Source organism: Globicephala melas, chromosome 13 (assembly GCF_963455315.2).
Source record: "Globicephala melas chromosome 13, mGloMel1.2, whole genome shotgun sequence".
NCBI lineage: Eukaryota > Metazoa > Chordata > Mammalia > Artiodactyla > Delphinidae > Globicephala > Globicephala melas.
The window spans coordinates 78,094,549-78,116,044 of NC_083326.1; the positions used below are offsets into that span (position 1 = coordinate 78,094,549).

A 21,496-nucleotide genomic window follows, 5' to 3' on the forward strand; every position below is an offset into this window, starting at 1 on the left:
AAGCAGAGGCCTGGAGAAGCGAGGGGGAGGGTGCTCATTCAACGTGGATCAGCCAGAGCTGGGGGTGTCTAGAGCTGTCTGTCCAATAGGGCAGCCACTAGCCACATGTGGCCATGGAGCCCCTGAATTGTGACTGGTTCCTTGAGATGTGACGTAAGAGTGAAATCTCGACTTCCCTGGTGGTGCAGTGGTTAAGAATCCACCTGCCAATGCAGGGGACACGGCTTTGAGCCCTGGTCCGGGAAGATCCCACATGGCGCGGAGCAACTAAGCCCATGTGCCGCAACTACTGAGCCTGAGCTCTAGAGCCTGCGAGCCACAACTACTGAGCCTGCGTGCCACAACTACTGAAGCCCGTGAGCCTAGAGCCCGTGCTCTACAACAAGAGAAGCCACCACAATGAGAAGCCCACGCACTGCAACGAAGAGTAGCCCCCGCTCGCCGCAACTAGAGAAAGCCCACACGCAGCAACGAAGACCCAACACAGCCAAAAATAAATAAATAAATAAATAAATAAATAAATTTTAAAAAGAGTGAAATCTACATGGGGTCTCAAAGACTAGGAGGAAAAAAAGAATGTCAGATATCTCAATAATTTCCAATGTTGACTACATGTTGAAAGGATCATGTTTTCGGTATATTGGATTAAGCACAATTATGAAAATTAATTTCACCTGTTGCTTTTGCTGCTTTTAAATGCAACTACTATACAGTTAAAAACCACACACGTGCTCACACTGCACTGCCATTGGGCAATGGAGGTCTCGAGTCTGACTGTCGTGGCTCCTGGACCAGAGCTCCTCCCTGCCACCCCACTGTCCCTCAGGTCCCCTCGAGCATCTACTAAAACCTAGGCAGGCAGAAGATACTCCTGCTTTCTAAAGAAGCCAGAAAAATGACACAGACAGTGAGCAAACGTCTCGTCACTTTTTGAGGTTGACCACTGGGAATTTTAGGTGTGATGGGGGTAGGAGTGGGGGAGAGAGAAGACCCACCTCAAACCATGTGAAGAGAGAGGTCATAGTAGGGGATCACCTAGGCTAATAGTCCAGGACCTAACATCTTGCTGTTTGAATGTCGTTTGAAATCTAACCCATCTGTATAGTGAATGTTTCATTTAAAAAATGATGCAGATCTCTATTTACAGGTAGGAAATGAGCTCCAAGATATATCATTAGGTGAAAAAAGAAAGGTGCAAATGCATACATTCTGCACATGTAAATGTAGAGAATATTCTGGAAGGAACGGGTAGCACTGGCTGCATCTTAGGAGGAATATTGGACATCAGTAGTAGGACGGAGACAGACTTTGCACTACCTTTTTTCCCTATTTGAATATCATTTAAATTATTATTTTAAAATCACAGGTATTACCATTTTAATGTGTATTACCACTAAATATTAAAGAAAACAACAACCAGCCTGTGAAGAACTCCCGGCTGTTTTCAGTTCGAACACCCACAAAATCTCTAATGGAGTCACGACCCTGTTTCCCATCTCCCTCCAATCTCATTTAAAAACAAATCCCAAGCCCTCCATGTCTTAAAAACCAAAATATCACCACCCCCAATAAAAACAAAAGACCAAAACTGTAACCCAACTGTGCTCTTTAAAAAAAACCAAACAACAAAACACAGCAAAACAACCAACTTCCTTACATCCCCGCAACTGCTAATTTGCAGTCTTTCCCCAGAGAGAGCGCCACCTGGGAATCAAACTGACGTGCTTTCTCCCACTCCAGCAAATCACAGCTACAAACCCGCCAACCTCTCTAAGCCAGGGGGTTAAGTTGGTGCTCTGTGTCTTGGGGATCCCAGAGACACGGGCGCCCTGCTGCCAGGGGGTCTCCCCAGCCACATAATTCCCCCAGTTTCATGGCTACAGTTTGTCCGTGATCTTCCCAGATCTAATAATGCCCACACCTCAGGGGCAGGAAGGAGCATCAGAGTCAGGAGGGCGAGGATGAAGGACTGTTCAGCGTTTGAAAGCACACCCTGAGAGGTGGCTTTGGGAAATCCCCACTCTCCTCGATCGCTGCTTTGTACAGCCTCTTTGAATGGCAGTTTGACAATATCCACATCAAAATTGAAAATGCACAGGCCCCCGGTACGCGGGCCTCTCACTGTTGTGGCCTCTCCCGCTGCGGAGTACAGGCTCCGGACGCGCAGGCTCAGCGGCCATGGCTCACGGGTCCAGCCGCTCCACGGCATGTGGGATCTTCCCGGACCGGGGCACGAACCCGTGTCCCCTGCATCAGCAGGCGGACTCTCAACCACTGCGCCACCAGGGAAGCCCTGCACAGATCTTTGACCTGGCAATTCAATTTTTAGGACTTTCCCCTACAGAGAAACTGGAAAAACATTCTTACACACACACACACACACACACACACCCCTCTTCCTTGCAGGTTGTTCAGAATATCAAGAGATTAAGAAAATCTGAGTATCCATTAATAGAGAACTGCTACATAAACTATGGTACATCTGTGCAATGGAATACAGTGCAGGCATTAAACCGGGGGGATTAGATCTAAAAGGACCAGTGGGGAATGATCTTTCAAGACACACTGTTAATTCTAAAAAGCAAGGTGGAGAACACCAATATATAAATATATTTGCATACCCATTGTATGTATTCGTTTATACTTCCATGGAAGCTTGGAGATCCACTGAATATCTTTGGAAAAACACCCAAGATATTGGTAACAGAAGTTGCTTCTGGGAAAGGGGACTGGGAGGCTAAGGGTGGGGTTGGAGGAGGAAGCTCACTTTTATTACATATTCTTTCATATTGTTCATTTATTTTGTACTATGTTTTTGTATCACCTTTAAAAAAAGAACAAGGTCTTTGAAGTCAGACTATCTTGGATTTGAACCCTAGCTTCTCCATGTGGCTTTGTGATGGTGGTCAAGTCACTTAGCGTCTCTGAGTCATAGTTTTTGCATCTATAAAGTGGGAATGATAATAGTATCTCCTCAGGTGTGTGTGTGAGGATGGAATGAGATAATAATTCGTATTTCCTGAGTTCTTACTATGCACCATATGCAATGGTAAGTGCTCAATAAATCGTACTCTCCCCACTCCTGTTACTAATAATTAAAACGCAAGCAGCCATTATCCTACTGGCCGTCTGTAGTGCCCAATGGACATATGTTGCTTCAAGTACTTTGTGCAGAAGGACCAGGTAAGAGCTGTGGACACACAGATCGGTCCTGCTTTTCAGTGGAATGGGAGCCTGTCACCGGCTCCTCCTCAGAATCCTGAAAGAACAGAATTTGGTGTGTTGGAACGTACTCAACAGAAGCAGCCAGAAACTCAGACACTGCAAGTTGGTGATGAGTCAATACCACTAGGGTGGGGTGGGGGTATTACTGGTCCAGTCCATCAGCAGGAGAGAGCTACAGGGCTGTCATCCCTATGTTGGAATAGATCTGGGGAATTATGAAAACTTCATTTCATCTTCATTTTGCAAAGCTCATTTCTATGAACTAGTTCAGCTAGCTGTACAGCACTATATCCATCCCACAGACAGAAAATTCCAGGGTTTGGGGTGAAGGTTCTTAAGTTCTTTCCATCCACGGACCCCCTCAGTGGCACAAAAATCCTCGCAGATGTACCTTTGCCCCCACTCTTGACAGACACACCACATCACCTTAAGTGTCATGTAGGGGTTGAAGGCATGTGCATTGAAGCTGGAAAGACAAGGGTTTGTGACCCTCCTCTACCATGTATTAGCCTCAGACTCCTTATCTGTCAAGCAGAAGCAATAAGTTACAGGGGCTAAGTGAATGGGAAAACATTTGATGGGATAATCCATGTAAAGTGCATGGTGCTCCTATTACTTTTAGATGACACCTCGAGGAAAATGAAGTATCTCAGCCCAGATATGTGAACATAATCATGACCAAGAGGGTGGCCTCATTACTATAAAAAGGAAACATATTACCAGCGGTCTCTGAAACAGTTCTTAAGAGTCATTACAAGGAGATGGCACATATATTCTACCCCTGATAAAACTTACCCTCTTTTACTTTCTTTTTCTTTCCCCTTTTCTCTCCTTCCCTTCCTCTCTTCTTTCCTTTTTTTTTTCATTCACATCACCTATTCATTCATTAACCCTTACATAGCTCCCAGCTGGGTCGGCAAGGAGCTTGGCACTGGGAAGTAAGAATAGACAATACAGACAGCATTCCTACCCTCAGATCTCCCAAGCCAGGGGTGAAGCAGGGAGTAGAGAGAGATATTAGTGACAAGTATAGTGAGTAGAACAAAGTGGAAATACAGGGTGCTAATGGGAGCATGGACAGAACACTTAACATAGTCTGAGAGGTGGTGGTCAAGGAAGGCTTCCTGGAAGAAGAGTTAGGATACAGAGTTGGCCAGATGAAGGGGTGCAAAAGTGGAGGAGAGAAGGCACTAGAGGTGGGAGGGAGCAGGTTTGAGGCACTGGGCAAAGTCCACTGTGGTTGGAGAAGAAAGACAACATCTTTCAAAGCTGGAGAGATCTTCAGGAGCTAGATCATGACAGTCTCTTGAGAGTCAAGTTAAAGATTTTGGACTTTATTCTTATAGCGATGGCAAATGCCGGAGGGATTTGAGAAAAGAAGTTCTGTGGTTAGATTTAGATTTTATTAAGATGCTGGATGGAAAATGGATGGAAAAGCAAGGCTGGCTATTGGCAGCTCAGTTAGGAGGCTGCTGCAGGCCAGAGATGAGAGATGATGGTGGTTAGAATTAGGGTAGTGAAAGGGAGGAAGGAGGAAAGTGGGTAGATTTAAGAGATATTTAGGAGGTTGCGTCAACAAAATTTGGTGACTGATGTCTGGGGTTAGAAAGAAGGAAAAGTCCAGAAGGACTTTCCAGCTCTGGTTTCTACAAGCAGATAGAACATGATGGGATGAAAGAAAGGATAAGAATGAATGAAACTCACTTGATAGAATTGTCCTTCTTGAGTAGTAATAAATAATTTAGTTTAGTATATTTCAAGAGTCAACATTTCCTGATGCCATTACTTCCTTAATTCTGAGAATTAAGGGGGATTACAGCAAATAGACTTGACTTGGCTCATTTCCCCAGCTGTGCCATTTACTGGGTATTTGATCTGGGGCAGGTCATTTTTAATATTTTGAATCTCAATTTCATTTTGTGAAATTGAAAAGGTAATAACAACTGCTTCCAAGATTTTTGTGAAGATTAAACAAGACGGATGCTGGAAAGAGTGCTTTGTAAACTGTAAATGTCAACTGCAATGGTAATGTTGAGTCTTTATTTTTAGGAGGACATCAAGAACAGTATCCTCCAAATAGCAACTCACTGGTAATGGACACTCAACCAAGTTTCTCCTCATGCCTGGCATCTTTGGGTGCCTCTGGTGCAGGGAAGCTGGGTCAAGAGGAGGGCAAAAGGTGCTCATGGAAGGAAGAAGAAGTAAGAATGATTATTTTAAGGGAGGAGTGATAATATCCGCTCCCTTAACTCAAAAGTTCCTTGTAAATAGATCACAGCATCCACACAGGCTTGAATCAATTAAAAATGAATTTCAGCAAAGGGAGAATACATTAAGTAGAAAACACAAACTTACAATAGCAGGAATAACTCACATATGTTGGATACATCAGTAATAACAATAAATGTAAATGGTTTAAACTTAAGTAAAAGATCAAGACTCTCAGATTGGCTACATGCATTTGCAGTTACCCTGTATTAGCATGGACATAGGGCCAAGGGTCAAGGACAGGAGGGAAAACAATTCACCAAAGGAGGTATGAGCTTGGTATACATCTGCTGGTCACTTAACTCTAAGGCAGATAGGTGTGCTTTGAATTGAAAGATGTAATTGACTCTCTTCTTAGAATATGTTAGCACCTAGTAAACACAGAAAAAATATTTACTGAATAAATGATCAGCTATCAAAGCAATATCTTTTACTAAATTTTTATTAATTAGGTTGAAATATATGGAATTAGCAGTTTTGTAAATGATCAAATTCTCCACTTTCCTAGAGTTCAACCTAATATTATGAACATTTTTATATGTAAGAACTTTATTGAACTATTTAAGTTCATTCTTGCAACAACCATATGAAGGACATGACATTATTATTCCCATTTTATAGGTGTTGAAACTGAGGCTCAAAGATGTTAATTAAGTCATAGAAGTTTATCCAGCTAGTGTCAATGGCAGGGATTCAAACCAAGTGTGTGGGAACTCAAAAATCTTTGCTTTAAAAGAAATATTAAACTCTATTTTAGCCACAAGAATGTTCAGTTTCAGAGTTTTTAAGCAATCACTTCACCTACAAATAACGACAACTCAAAGTCTTTGCTTTTATCACTTTCCAGGTACTACTGTGTATTTTTATTTCAGCTGGCCTGATCACCAGCTATAACTTTAGTAATTGGAAGTTGAAAGGGACTCTAGGAGTTTTCCATTCCAATGATTCATAATATGGAGTCTATGGGCCCCCTACAGGGCTCAGGAATCCCTGAAAATCCTGGAATTGTGTGCAAAACTTTTAGTGCACACAATTAGTGCATATGTGAATTTATATGGGGAGGGGGCCCATAGCATTAATACGATTTTCTAAGCACTCCTTGACCCAATAAGCAATAAGAGTAGAAGTTACTGGATTAATCTTAATTTTACAGATGAGGAGTTTGAGGCTCATAGATGGGGAAGAACTTGCCCAAAGTTCTTAGAGTCAGAACTAGGATTCAGGTCTGTTGCATGATTTCTTCTCAAACTCAGGTTACATGCTCATTTTCCTTGCCTTCCCTGTGAAATTAGGAAAGTTTCTCAGGGACCTGTTTTCAACAGCAGTGCTAATCTCAGGATGTCAGCTGCAGCCTTCTTGGTACATGCCCTTTCTGTCTGGCTATACCGTTTCTTGATTATTCAAAATAAGCCCAAGGAGTCAACTCTCTCCTCATCCGTCCCCTCCTGGTGAACCGTCCCCAATTACTATTCACCTCTTCAGGATTGATAACGGGGGGTCTGAGGATACCCCGATAGGTGGGGGTTAGGGGCAAATTGTCATAAAAGATGTGCATATAATTCTAGGATTTTCAGATATCCCAGAGACCTGTAGGGGTCCACAGACCCCATACTAGTTGCTTGTCAAGGTAAATATTATAGATCAATTTCATAATTAGGATAAAAAGCTAGTTTATTTAGTGTTGCTTAAAGGCAGCCATAAGTGATAATGTAGTTCTTAAAAGAAAATAAAACTTAAGACTATCATACTAGAGACCCCTGCTACAACTCCTTCATTTACCCAGCTTTTATCGAGTAACAACTTTGTTCTCAGAAAGGGTTATTCTAATGAACTATGAGAATGTACGCACCTTGAAGACAGAGATCACAGTTCCCTGGTTTACGGTTGGACCCTCAATGCACAGCAAACTGCTGGGCACACAGTAGGTGCTCAATATGTCAAAGTCTCAATCTCCAAGTCTAGAGCTATTGAATGAAGTAGCCCAGGCGGGAGGTGAGAGGGACTGGTGGAGATGGTGGGGAACTGGAGAGCCCATGCCATATCTAGAGGGCCATTCCAGCTGGTGGTTGCCAGGAAGAAAGGCAGGGCTGGGATTGGTTCACTTCTTATCTATTGCAGAGAAGTGATAAATAGCCCACTACAAATGAAAGAAGAAATAAATGAGGCTTCACATATTTGGGTAACAGCACTTGGATTTAGGAAAAGGAGAGCTGAAGAGGGGGGATCTCAGTGGAGCTTCTAAAATCACCAATGATGGCCATGGTCTAATGGCTTGCTATGTAAGGTGTGGTCATGGACCACAGACATCACCTAAGAGCTGGTTAGAAATGCAGAGTCTCAGTCCCCACCCCAGACCTACAAATCAGAACCTGCATTTTTAAGAAGACCTCCGAGTGAAACACTGGTCCGGTTTGCCGCTAAATGCCTGTGTTACATTTTTGCAGTCGAATGAAGCTTCAACCAGAACACTTCAGTCCAGGGAGTGTGGTAATATCAGGTTGAACCATGTACAACTGCAGATATTGAACCATTCTGTGACCTACAAAAATGGCAATTTCAAATGAAATTTCAATTTCCACCCAACTATAAACCGTTCTGCACAAGATTGTCTACTTCAGAGCCAGAATATCACTTGCTTCAAAAAGGCTCTGGTCAGATTTTACAAACAACAGCCCACAGGCATACAGATGACTGTAAGTTTCACATGAAAGACAAATTTCTGGCTTTCTTAGGTTATTGGAAGGTGCATTCATACATGGTCTGCATTCCTCAACGTCAGCAAACAGCTGGAGTGAGAGGTGATGCCCCCTTTCCATAGGGCATGAGCTCTCTAGTTCCCCCCAGCCCCCACGCAGCCCCCTCACTCATTTGTTTCTTGCCAGGACCCTGTAGGTATTTGTGGGACCCTAAATACCTGTGGGACCCTGCTAGATAGTGAGTTTTAAAGAGAGACAAGGAAGGTCACATTTAGAACCTGCTCAATGAAGGGGCAGATGTGCTCAGTGATTTGGGTCCTGTCACGGGTGCTCCCAGTTGGTCCAGGTGTCTGATGGGATGCCCACCTTCCTGAGAGCTCTCTGCATCTGTCCCAGCATTTGCCCTCTGGCTGACCCTTACCCTGTCTTCATTTCTCCGGGTTAAAGCTACTGAGCTTCACACAACAGTCATCCTTAACTCCGTATCTGCTTCTTCTCTTAACCTGGTATTTTTACAAAAACCCTTCCTGGAGTGACACCTTTTTCTCTAAATGGAGCTTTTTATGTCAAGCCAGTCTGTGCCTACTCATTCCAACAAGATCTGAGTGGAAACCAGCCTCCTTCCTCCAATTGGAGGGAATACACAGTCCCAGATCCTACAGGTTTTCCTTAGTGACTCCACCTCGGTTACCTGAGCTGGCTGGGTCTTTATCTCCTGTTGTCCCAGTACACCTGGTAAGCCCCTAGAAGGCATCCCTTCCTCGGCACTGAGTGACACATTCCCACCTGCTTCAGCCTTACCCCACCTGATGCAGCCTTACTGGACAGAGCTCTGCAAATTTTCCCCTGAAATAAAATCACAGAGAAAAAGAGAAGGATGTCACCGTGAACAGCACCTTAGCTGGCATCACAGAGGTGGGAAGAAAGGCTTATGGGGGAACGTCATGGTTAAGACTGTAGGTCCTGAGTTCAAATCCTGACTCTGCCAGTGATTGACTGTGGCTTTGGGCATGACATTTAGCATCTCTGCACCTCTATTTCTTCATATGGAAAATGGCAAATATTAATAGCATCTACTTGCAGGGCTCTCGTGACGGTTCCATGAAATAATATCATGTTCCGCCAACTGGTCTTGCCACCTTCATATCTTTGTGCCGTACCCCGGTCTCATACTGTGCAATTATTTATTTACTATTTTTCCTTAAAGTTGACACATTTTTCCCTTAAGTACACACCATGGCTTCACCCAAAGGAAGAGCACCCATGAAATCATGGTACGAAGGTGCCAGCTACATTTTTCTATTACCAAGACAATATTTAATGAGCAAATTTGAAAAATGGATACCGCTCTGCTCCAATCATGAGAAAACACTGAACAAACTCCAATTTAGGGACATTCTAGAAAGTAACTGACCAGTAATCTTTTCTAGTCTCAAATGCATGACAGGAAAGGAGAGAGTCACAAACTCTCACAGATCAGAGAAGACTAAAGAGAAATAACGCACTAAAAGCGGCATGGAATCCTGGATAAGGCCCAGGAACAGAAAAAGGTCATTAGTGGAAAAAGTGGTGAAATTCGAATAACGTCTGTTGTTTAGTTAATACTCTTATTCCATTGTCAATTTCCTGCTCTCGATAACTGCATTATGGCTACGAATGATGATAACATTAGGGGATGCTGGATAAGGGATAATAAAGAAAATCATTGTACTATTTTGCAATTTTTCTATCTATAAGTCTAAAATTACTTCCAAATAAAACGTTTAAAAAACTGGGTACCAGTGAAGCGGTCTCTCTCTTTCGCCCCCTCTCTTCAGTGCCTGGCAACTCCCTATCTGCTTTCTGTCTCTATGGATTTGCCTGTTCCAGGCATTCCATATAAATGGAAGCCTACAATAGGTGGCCTTTTTTGTCTAGCTTCTTTCACTTAGCACAATGTTTTCAAGGTTCATCTGTGTGGTCGCAGGTATCAGTACTTCATTCCTTTTTACAGTTGAATAATATTCCATTGTATGCATGGACCACATTTTGTTTATCCATTCATCCGTTGATGGACATTTGGGTGGTTTCCACCTTTTGACTACTGTGAACAACGTTGCTTTGAACATGTGTGTTCAAGCTTTGTTTGAACAATTGTTTTCAATTCTTAATGGGTACGGCGTTTCCTATTGGGATGATGAGATGTTTTGGAACTAGATAGAGGTGATGGTTGTAAAATATTGTGAACATACTAACTGCCACTGAATTGTATATTTTAAAACGACGAGTTTTATGTTACATAAATTTTACCTCAATAAATACATGGGTACCACCAGTGGAGTATCTACCACGTTTTGGAAAATCTGTGCTTATGTGACCCCAGCACTTAACATAGTACCTGGTCCTCAACAAATGTGTGAAGAACGCTGGCCAGGGTTAGTATCTTTGCTGGAGCGACCTGACACTCCCAGCTCTCACCCCAGGACTCTTTCAACAACAGCACATTACTTTCACCAAGAAACTTCCTCCGTGTTTAATCTACTACAGTCCTTGAAGGTGCAAAAAAATCTCAGGGTCCCTGGGGTACCACCACTAGAATGCCTTGCTTGGTATTCATAAACTTCTCCTATTTTCACAATATGTACATCTGGCTGATATGACACAGCCGCCCACTGCCCCCAGACATGCGCTCAGAACAACACAGAATGAAAGTTCACCAGACACTAAACCAGTTACTTGTTGACTGAACACTGAACCTATTTCAGCAGCTTATTCAACAAGTCTCCTCGATAGACCGGATGCTTTATTGAGCCAGGACTCTACCCTACAATCTGCTGGTTCAGTCTCAGTGCCCTGGCACTGTTCATTTGATTTTCTAATGCTCAGTCCCATTTCCTCAAAGTACCTAGGGATATATTTCAATGTTGGAAATGAAAGCAAATGCCTGATTCATTTTGAGGATTTCATAAGGATCCTACAGAAAACTGAAGACACTCCAGCACAACCCAGATCAGAGAAGCATCTTTCTGTTCAGAGCTAATGAATTGAGCTTTTTTTTTTTTTCCTTTTGCGGTACGCGGCCCTCTCACTGTTGTGGCCTCTCCCGTTGCGGAGGACAGGCTCCGGACGCGCAGGCTCGGCGGCCATGGCTCACGGGCCCAGCCGCTCCGCAGCATGTGGGATCTTCCCGGACCAGGGCACGAACCCACGTCCACTGCATCGGCAGGCGGACTCTCAACCACTGCGCCACCAGGGAAGCCCTTGAGCTGGGTTTTATTGACGATTATCAGCAAGCTCTTCCTCTTTGCCTTGTCTGTGCTGCTTGTTCTCCATCCTTTGTTCCCAGATCTATTCTCCATTCTTCTCCAAACTTATCTGGGCTCCAGGAGGAGGCTGGCCCCTATGGGTATCAATAGGTTCCTTGCCCTCTGGCTTTCGATTGGAGGCCTCCAATTTGAGGCACCGGCAAGATGGGACAGAAGGAGGAGAGGGAGGCTGCTCCCTCCCGTCTTAGTGCTGTGGTCCAGAGAGGTCTGCAGTTCTGTGTGAGCACAGCTGCTGCTGGGACACCCCTCGCCCCCGCAGTGTCTGCAACCCCATCCCACGGTCCAAAGGGCTTCAGGAACACTGTACCCTCCCCCCACTTCATCAGGCCTGGGGTGGTCCTCACTCCTCTTGTTGCTAGTTTCTGGACACTTCACCCTCCCTTCTTGGGGCCTAAAACCATGTCCTTAAGTAATTCCTTTATTAAATTCTCTTGGAATAAAGTATCACTGCTGCAGGTACCTTCTGTTTCCTGTTACCCTGTCTGATAAATCTTCATCCCCACTGCTCTAGGGATGAGGAATATCAGAAGCGATGCTACGGTCAAGGGCATAGCAGGTCTAAAGTGAATTACCCTACTGGCCGTCCTCATCCTTACTAATAAACGTACAGAGCACCCAGTATGAGTCAAGCATTGAATGTTTCCAAGAACCCAGTGAAGTGGAGTCATACTCCTGTTTACAGAAGAGGAAAAGGACATTTCGAGAGAGATTAAATACCTTGCCCAAGGTTACAGGGCGAGTGCTAGGGGTTGGATTCGAATCCAGCTTGGCCAGCATCCTGCCTCCTTTGCATCCCCTCACGTCCAGAGGCAGCTGATACGTTCAAGAGCTGATGTCATGGCAAGTCAGACCCCCGTGCCTGGGAGGAAAGTTTGCTGACACTAAGAAGGATGCCAAAGCTGCAGGTCTGAGTCACCCTTCGGAGCTCAGACACCTTCAGGTGTGCCCCGGCTGCAAAGCCAGTGGTGGAAAAGGCAACTTTGGAAGATATTCCAGGGACAAACCCTCAAGCTCATTTCTCAGTTCCTCAAGAGGCCTGGAGCCTGCTCTGCTGTTGACAGAGGGAACTGTCACCTGCTCACTGCTCACTGCCCCTGATGTAATGAGCACCGTGGAAGAGGGCTCGACTGGGATGCTAAACAGCTGTAAATGACATTGTCACCAGCCTTCATAAAGCACAGTGACTCACAGCTCTAATTGAAATGCTGAGGGGAAAATGTAAAGAAAGGCTGCCATGGAAAACAGTGACATTCTGCTAAACTGCTGGATTATTTCTTCCAGGAAAAGAGGTGCTTATGAGTGTGTGGGTGGGCGTGTACGTGTGCATGTGTGTATATGTGTGTGGGGGGAGGGGAGATAGAGATGGGGAGGCTGAATATTATTCTCTTAAGAAACATGGGAAATTTTAATACAGAAGAAAGTCTAACTAAAGCTATCCTTGCCACCCAACTTTTTATTTTGAAATATTTAAATACAGAAAATTTAACAGAATAATGCAATCACATCTATAAACTTCCAACTATATTCAACAGTTATTAGCATTCGCCATATCTGCCCTGTCTGTTGTACCCATCCACCCATCCATCATTCCATCCATCCATCCATCCATCCACCCATCCATCATTCCATCCATCCATCCATCCATCCATCCACCCATCCATCATTCCATCCATCCATCCATCCATCCATCCATCCATCCATCCACAATCTCTCTCTTTGACTCTATCTACCTGTCTATCTATCTATCTATCCAACTACCCACCTACCTATATATTTACCTCTGTTATCTCTCATCTCTCTACGAATCTATCTATCTATCTATCTATCATCTTTGCACTGAACCATTTGAAAATAATTTGCAGACATCATAATGCTTCAGCCCTAAATTCTTAAGCATGCATGTCCTAAACAAAACTCACAGCACCATCATTACACCTAAGATTCTTGCACATTTCACCAACTATTCAGCTAAGGTTGTGTTTTGCACAATGGCAACTGAAGTAGTAAATCTAATCCCCACCGCTCAGGAGAGAAAATTCAATCTACTGCACAGAAACAGGCTGTCAGGGGGTTCTTGAACGGGAAGATTTTTGGCTTTGTGGCTGGTTCCCGTCATAAGACTTCCAAGATGAAATGCAGAGGGCTGCTTGACTTAGATACCGGTTTAGAACCAGACAAGAAATCCAGTCTGATTACACAATATTGTTCTTAAAAGGGGCCCTCCTCCGAACAAAATCACCACGTGATTTCATTCAACGTAACCTCCAGTTTTAACCATAAAATATGGCTCCCAATGCCTTCTTGCTGTTTCTGAAAAGCCAATGAACTCTTAAAAGTCCAATGAAATAGCACCAGTAGGGAGATTCAGAAAGAAATATAATCTCTGAAGGCAAGTCTTAAAGAAGATACCCCCAAGAAACCCTGGGCATTGAAAACAGCAGTTAAAGAAACAACATTTTTGTGCACGTAGGAGTTCTGCATGTTTGTTTAAAAATAATCAACAAAAACAAAACTATCAGGCCCCAAAATCCAACCAGTCTCATCCTTTAAGAGCACACACTGTGAGAAATCAAGGGATTTCAGTTCAGTTACCACCGTGATATTCGGGGAGAAATGACAAATGAAGGTCTTTTCGACTAAGACTTAACTTAATAAACTAGTGCAGAGATGTTATTGACTCTTTTCATTACCTGAATCTTGGTACATGAATATAATTGTTTTTCATTTTCCTTACCAAATATTCCAGAGCGAAGAGACTGCTTCAAAAAAATCAAAGAGAAAAACCTGCCCAAAATAGGTCAGTGGCTACAGAGTACGATTCTGATTTATCCATATTCTGATTTACCTGGTTACGTTTTTATGCTTAAAATTCCTGGAATGAAATACAGCACAACGCGATCCACATGGCTGTTTCAATGACCAAATAGGATGGGTTGCTCACACCACCTGCCCGTTGCATTCTACTCATGGCAAGTTGATCCCTTTCTTGGACGCCAGGAGCTGCTTGAGGGTAAGGACAGTGTCTTCCACTTCTTTCTGCCCCACCCTGTCCTATGGGCTCTGGCCCAGAGCTAGGAGCTCTTGTTAGATGAAGAAGCAGCTGCCCTGACTCTTTTTTTGTTTGCGGTACGCAGGCCTCTCACTGTTATGGCCTTTCCTGTTGCGGAGTGCAGGCTCCGGACGCGCAGGCTCAGCGGCCATGGCTCACAGGCCCAGCCGCTCCGCGGCATGTGGGATCTTCCCGGACCGGGACACGAACCCGTGTCCCCTGCATCGGCAGGCGGACTCTCAACCACTGCGCCACCAGGGAAGCCCTGCCCTGACCCTTGTTCATGACAAGAAATCCTTTAGCTGAGAAACACTGTCTGCTCAATACTATCTGCAGTTGGGCAAGCTTTTTGAGTTCACAAGCTCCCTTCCTCATGTCAACCTGCAAACGGGTCCCAGAAAGGCTCACTTCTTTAATCCCCACGGTAGCAATTTAGCTGTCAGGCTTTGAATAAATAAGAAATTCCTGAGTGTTATTTAATGCTGGTGGGCAAAGGTTCCTGGCAGAAGCTGAGGCACTTTTTAGGAACCCCTGAAAATCTATGGAATTTCTTTCAGGTGCCTTTAGCCCAGGACTCCAGAAGCATCTTGCATGACCAAAAAGAAGGTCTGTGTTTTCTGGGGATCCCATTTGAGAAGAGGTGGTCTAATGATGGTAGGTGACGGAATATGCAAACCAGAGGTGAGGAGAAAGAAAACATTGCCCAGGCTGGAAATGGAGACTTTGCCCCTGCAAAGGGCATCTGTTTTCAATCCTAACAGAGCAACTTTTTTTTTTTTTTTCTTTAGGAACTGTCGGCAGAAATCACGAATGCCGCTGATGGACAAGAATGGGGCGAATGTTTATCTCTGGCGAGGCATAGAATGTAAGGTGGAAAAAACCTTGGAGGGAAGCGAGTCCAGGGGTTGTAAACTGAAATGTCTCAAAGTAGGCAAGTGACAAACAGTATTTAATGGTGGGGGCCTGTGACCTAAAGACAAGAAGAACGACCAAACCAAACCAAACCAAACTGAAACGCAAACCCTGTACCAGCGAGATAGAACATACCTGCACATTTCCGAATGGAGTTGCCCTTGAATGCCAGCTCCTTCATTTCACAGATAGAAAATCAGGGCTGATTGAGGGGAAGGGGCATGGCCCACATGAGCTGGCTAACTAACGGGTCTCTCTTTTTTTGCATTTCTTTTCTTTGTTCTGATCACTGACACGGGCCTGATGTTGTCTGTCTCCTTTCCAGAATCACATTTCCACTATCTCACTGAATCCTTCTAGCAACCCCATACAGCAGTTATAATCTCCGTTTAGTGGATGACATGCCTGAGGTTCAGAGAGGTTCACTCACTCACCCCGAGTCACAATCCACAAGTGCCCGAGCCTGGCGTCAGATGCTTCCCCAGAGGACATCCTCGTTTGATTTCCGGTGCGTGCTCTGCCTTTCAACCTGGCTGCACTTGACCCAGTTCAGCATCGGAGACCTTGTCACTGAGAGGGTGCTACAAATCAGAGGGCTACCAGTTCTGATGCCACCTCCTCTGTGAAGTCTTCCCTGATACCTCCAGTCACCCATCCGCAGCAACATTTCGCCTCTACCTCTCTTGTCGAGACTTCAAGCCTGGGATAGGGTCTGTTTGGCGCCCACTACCCGACCAGGCTGCAGGCTTTTCAGAGCAGGGCTCACACTTTAATCCGAGCGCCTGCCCTGGGGGCCCGGCACTGGGTCTGCCATTTAACACTCACCATCACATCTTTGACAAATGCGCTGACGTCTGCTGCAGAGCCACACATAACTGCTGCTCATCTTTGGCCGCTCATTGGTAAATACAACTATGCCGAGACCCATGTCTGCTGAACCCTGTCAGCTACACTTTTATTGTGGACTCAGGGGCATTTTCTGTCGATAGATCCTTTTCGTTTGATCGACTCATGTGGATTCAATTTTCCAGCATTGCAGGGTCCTGCTCATCATTCTACTTCCCTAGGAATGGACATGAGAGCAGCATAAACATACGTAGGGCTTGCAAAGGTTGGGAGGGGGCTGACTTGGCTGCTGAAATGAGCCCAAACCAATGGCTTTGGTGAAATCAATGATAAGTAGACAGGGTTTATTAGCCCCTGTGATTACCTGGTTCCTAAAGTTATACCCATTAGGTCAATTTAAAAAGGAATTTCCTCTCTGAAAGGACAGACGGATCAATCAAAGGGGCTAATGCCCAACATTAGATGAGGACTCGGGTCTTAATGTGCGGCAAGGTGAAGGTGGGTGGAATCACGCTCAGTCTTTCCTGAACAGTTTCTCCAACCTATGATAACAACCAGGAAAGAGATGGAATTAAATTTCCTTTCAGTACAGAATCTATGGGGATTCTTTACACTGAAGTAAATGTGGCGTTATCATAAACAGGCACTGGGCAAAGAGCCAGGACACTGAGGTTCTGTCCTAGCATTGACAATACCGTGCTGCGTGACTTTCTGCAAGTCATGTACCTTTTCTGGGCTTTGGGTTCTCCTGCTGTAAACTAAGGGTACTGGACAAGAGCTGAGGGCATTAGAATCTCATGCAGAAGTCTTGTTAAAAATACAGAAACTTCAAGTCTCCCCTGGGGACACTGATTCATTAGCCCTGGGGTAGGACCTGGTGCCTCTGCTTTTGACCAGTTCTTTGTGGATTCTGACGTTGATGGTCCACTGGGCTGATGTTTGGCATCTGCCAGATTAGATATACCCCAAAGCTATCCTGTATTAGAATGAGGGCAGTGGTCATGTTGATGGTGGTTGCAGCTTTTGTGTTGTTAACTACATAAACCCACACTGACCGGGGGTGGGAAGCATGCCCCTTTACGCAAACTGACCCGATGAAAATTGCTCTCGGAACGCCAGATTCAACTGCTGAGTATTCTGACTGCTCACAGGAAAAAGCCCCAGTTCTAATGGTCATGATTGCTGCCTGCCCCTCTCAACCACATTCCAAGGCTCACCAAGGTATGCACAGACCGAAGAACCTGAGTGACAGGCAACCTAGTGAGTCTTGTCATAAGACATTCCAGAACATACACCCAAGAAGGCAACACAGCCAGACCTGTGTGTGTTCACAACAGGCAGATGAACTGACCCCCAAGTCTTCCTGCATCCTAGGAAATTAACACCCCCACCAGTGGGTGGGAAAGTTTTTGGATAACTCTCCAGTTGGTACCTTGGACAGCTCCCTGTGGCTCAGCTGCAGAGACCCTCAGACAGCAGCCTACCCAACTATACCACCCCTAGCCTCTCAGCCTTTCTGGTGAGGTCCTTCCCCAGGGAAGATAGAGCCTTTGCGGGGGCTGGGGGTGGGTAGGGAGGGCTGGCTTTGGCCATTTGGGGAAAACAAAGAGGCAGGAGGAGCAAGCAAACGGCAGGCTGATCTAGAAACCACGTCCACACTACCGGCCCCAAATGGTACCACAGAAGACTTCCCTTCTGGGTTCTCTTTCTTCTATAATCACCAATCTTGGCATAAAAGTATTGTTCCCAGACCACCTTTCACATACGTTATCACAAAATCTTCAAAACAACCCCTTGTGGAAGTTATTGTTTCGCAGATAATGGAACTGAAGCTCAGATAGGTTAAGTGATCAGCCAGGGGTCACACAGCCAATGGAGTGAGCTAAGCTTGGCTTCAAGCAGGGGTCCTTACCAGATCTCTCTACCATGATGCTGCCTGCTCTTTCCCTACATGGCTGGGCCTTTGGGGGAACTCACAATTTCTGGAGACACAGTCATGTCCCTGACTGTTGGCGTGGCCTCCAGCCGTGCAGACGTAGCAGGAAATGAGGCTGTGGGTGCTGAAGCAGGAGCACAGACTGCTTCCGTGCCCAGATGTGGCAAAACCCTCCACATTAAGAAACTAAAAACTGGGACTGAGGTCTCCAGTTGCGCCACTTACCAGGTAGGTGGCTATGAGTGGGTCGCTTGGCTTGCCCTGCCTCAGTTTCCAAAGTTGCAAAATGGGATTCAGATTGCTGTGCTGGTGACCTGGGGAGGTTTGAAAGTATTCCTGGGGGTGTTCCAAGGACACCTTGTGTGTAACAGCACCTTGGAGGTGGCACGAAGTTGTGCACTCTTTCGGGGGCTCCCAGAAACTGGATTGGTGGAAAGGATTGGGGTGGAAAGGACTGGGATGGTGGTGGTGGAAATGGTGGGACAGAACGACTCCCTTTGGTTACATGCCAAGGCTTCTCAAATCTGAGATCCTGAGGGCAGAGGAGAATGGACATGACTGCTTCGGGCTGGGGCACAAGAGGCCCCTTCCTTGTTTTATCTTAAGTTCAAAATAACAATGGGAGAGGAGTGGGATAGGGAGGGTGGGAGGGAGACGCAAGAGGGAGGAGAAATGGGGATATACGTATATGTATAGCTGATTCACTTTGTTATACAGCAGAAACTAACACACCATTGTAAAGCAATTATACTCCAATAAAGATGTTAATAAAATAAAACAACAATGAGGAAAATCAATGCTCCCTTGCACCTTTGTGAACACAACATGTTTGCCCCAATACCAATTAGAGAAACGTGGAAGAAAGAGGGAAGTTTTCCCTCATTCCTCTGGGGGACCAGCCTGAGGGGCAGCTGCTTCCTTCTCTCTTCCAAGGTTCTGGATCACCAGAGGCCAGATGATGCGTCCTGGGTGCCCTCCCAGCGCCACACGCATCTCTGCCCAGGGATGCTGTCTCTCACAGTCGTGTGCTCTTCTGGGGCCCGAAGTTGGGGTTTGAGCTGGGCTATGGGAGTACTTTCACATTTGTGATTTTTTGAGGTCCCCATGACAGTCACACTAGAAAGGTATTGTTTCCCCCATTTTACAGACAAGAGAACTGAGGCTTAGAGAAGTAAAGGGACTAACTTAAGACCACATAGCAAGTAAACGGTAAATCTAGGATTAGAACCCAGTGGTATCACTCCAGAGCTGCCTTCCCTCGCTCTACTGCCTTCGGGGCGCGCGCCTCTCCTTTCTGCGTGCCGCCCGAGACGGCGCAGTCTGAGGGAGCCCTCCGGCCGCAGTGCCCTGGGGATGGAGGCGAGGGTCTCGAGGTCTCTAGAGCACAGTTCGGAGAACCCCGTCCGGACTCTCGGGCCCAAGGACCCCTCGGATGGCTCTGGAAGTTGGATCTCACGGGGACCCTGTTCCGACCCTTGGCTACCTGGCGGTAAACCCACCACTCGTGGTGCACTGTCCGGCCCCGAATTCCAGCAGAGTGTGCCCCTTGCCCGTCCGGGAGCTCTAGAGCCTCCTTCGAGCAGCAGGCACAACTTTCCTAGGTTCTAGGAGCCAGCGCTCTTGCACCCCAATCCCGCCCGGACGCAATAAGTAAGAGGTGCAGGCGGTCCCGCCATTACCGGGAGCGCAGTAAGAGCCCTAGCAAAGTTGGAAACCAGGCGCGAGCAGCAACGTTTCCCAGGAGCGGAGCCCTCCCGGCCTCGGGCCCCCCACCGAGGGTGGCGAGCGATGCCAGAGTCCGCCATTACCGCGGGCTCGCGGTGGCAGTGCCTCAGGAGAGCCGGGCACGGAGGAAAGCTGAAAGTTGAGGTTGGGCAGGTGCAACGATCCCCCGGGACTGGCGTCCCCCAGCCTCCGGCTGCCCGCAGGGGGTAGCGCGGGGTGCCCAAAGGGGCCGCCATTACCGCAGCTCCGAGCCGAGCGCGCGGCGGAAGAGGGACACTGGTCCCTGCAAAGTTGGAGCGCGGCGGGCGCGACAACGGCCGGGAGCGGAGCCCCCGGCCTGGGGCTGCCTGCTGGGAGGAGATCGAGGCCGCCGGGACCAAGTTGGGACGCGCGCAAAGCCTGCGCCTCCCCGCGAGCACGGGGGGATCCCTAGCGGCCAGCGAGGGCATGCGGGACGCCTGGGCCGAGAACTCACCTGCTGCCGAGCCGGGCAGCGCCGAGGCTGCCTCTTGCGCTGCGCACCCGCCCGCCCGCCGCCTCCTCCTCCTTTCCCCGGGCGTCCGCAGCCACCGCGCTCCCGGTTCCAGATCCTCCCGGTCGGCCGCCCCGCGCGGCTGGAAGGCGCCAGTCGCACCCACTCACCTCTGGGTAGGAGACGCGCGCATCCCTCCCCCTTCCCCTCCGCTTTGTGCCTCTCTGATCCCTTCCCGCCCCCTCTCCCCGAGCCCCACCCCTCCCAGGTCCCCTCCCCTCCCTCCGCCCCAGCGAACCCAAGTTCGGGACGGAGGCCCTGGGCTTCCCCGGCGCAGTGCCGGGCGCCCTGCGCGCGCCCCTGGCTCACCCCGTCCGCCCGGCAGCCGCTTGCCGCCTGGCTGCCCCGAGGAGCCGCGGGGCTAAGTAGCTCCTCGCCCAGCGGCCGGAAACGCGGCATAAATATGTAGGGGCAGAGCCGTGAGCTCAGCGAGGGTCGCGAGGGGGAATTTATTTCTTAATGTCCCTCCTTTATCCTATCATCGCTGAAACAAATTAGCAGTGACGTCCAACCCGGCTGGTTTATGGGTGTGGGGAGGGAGACGTCGCAACCCTCATTAAAAGAGCCGCTCTGAGCTCCAAAGCACACATCTTTTATGTAACCCAATTTCCATTTTTTTTCTATCAGGAAACACACACACACACACACACACACACACACACACACCCCGTGACAATTTCTGGGAGCCTGGAGGGGGCAGCTCCCTTTGGGCAGAGAGGGCCCCACAGGAGGCAGGGCTGGTTATTTCTGCCTCTACATCAGTGCTGGGATAACATTCCCTAATGGGACAGTGGGACACGCTCGGCGCCGCTGGAAGCCCCAATGAGCCTGAGATCTGAGCCCGGCTCTTGGGTGGGCAGACAGGGAGAGAGGCGGCCGGTTCTGGGAATGTTGCCTCGTTCTGTCCTTCCCTGGAGCAGCGCTTAGGCCTGGCAGCTGGAGAGGGGCAAGGATGGAGGGGACAGGCTCACCTGTGGCCTGATAAACCCGCAGGTGAGAGAG

At 47.2% G+C, this 21,496-nt stretch overlaps 1 protein-coding gene across 2 annotated transcripts in view; it reads right to left on the reverse strand.

Moving 5' to 3' along the window:
* NOS1 (nitric oxide synthase 1) overlaps positions 1–20,984 on the reverse strand; it is a 113,006-nt gene extending 92,022 nt beyond the window's left edge. For both annotated transcript variants that reach the window (XM_030860411.2, XM_060310405.1), the window contains exon 1: positions 20,804–20,984. The gene's annotated coding sequence lies outside the window, so the exon portion shown is untranslated. The remainder of the gene's footprint in view (positions 1–20,803) is intronic.
* Between the last annotated feature and the right edge of the window lie 512 nt (positions 20,985–21,496).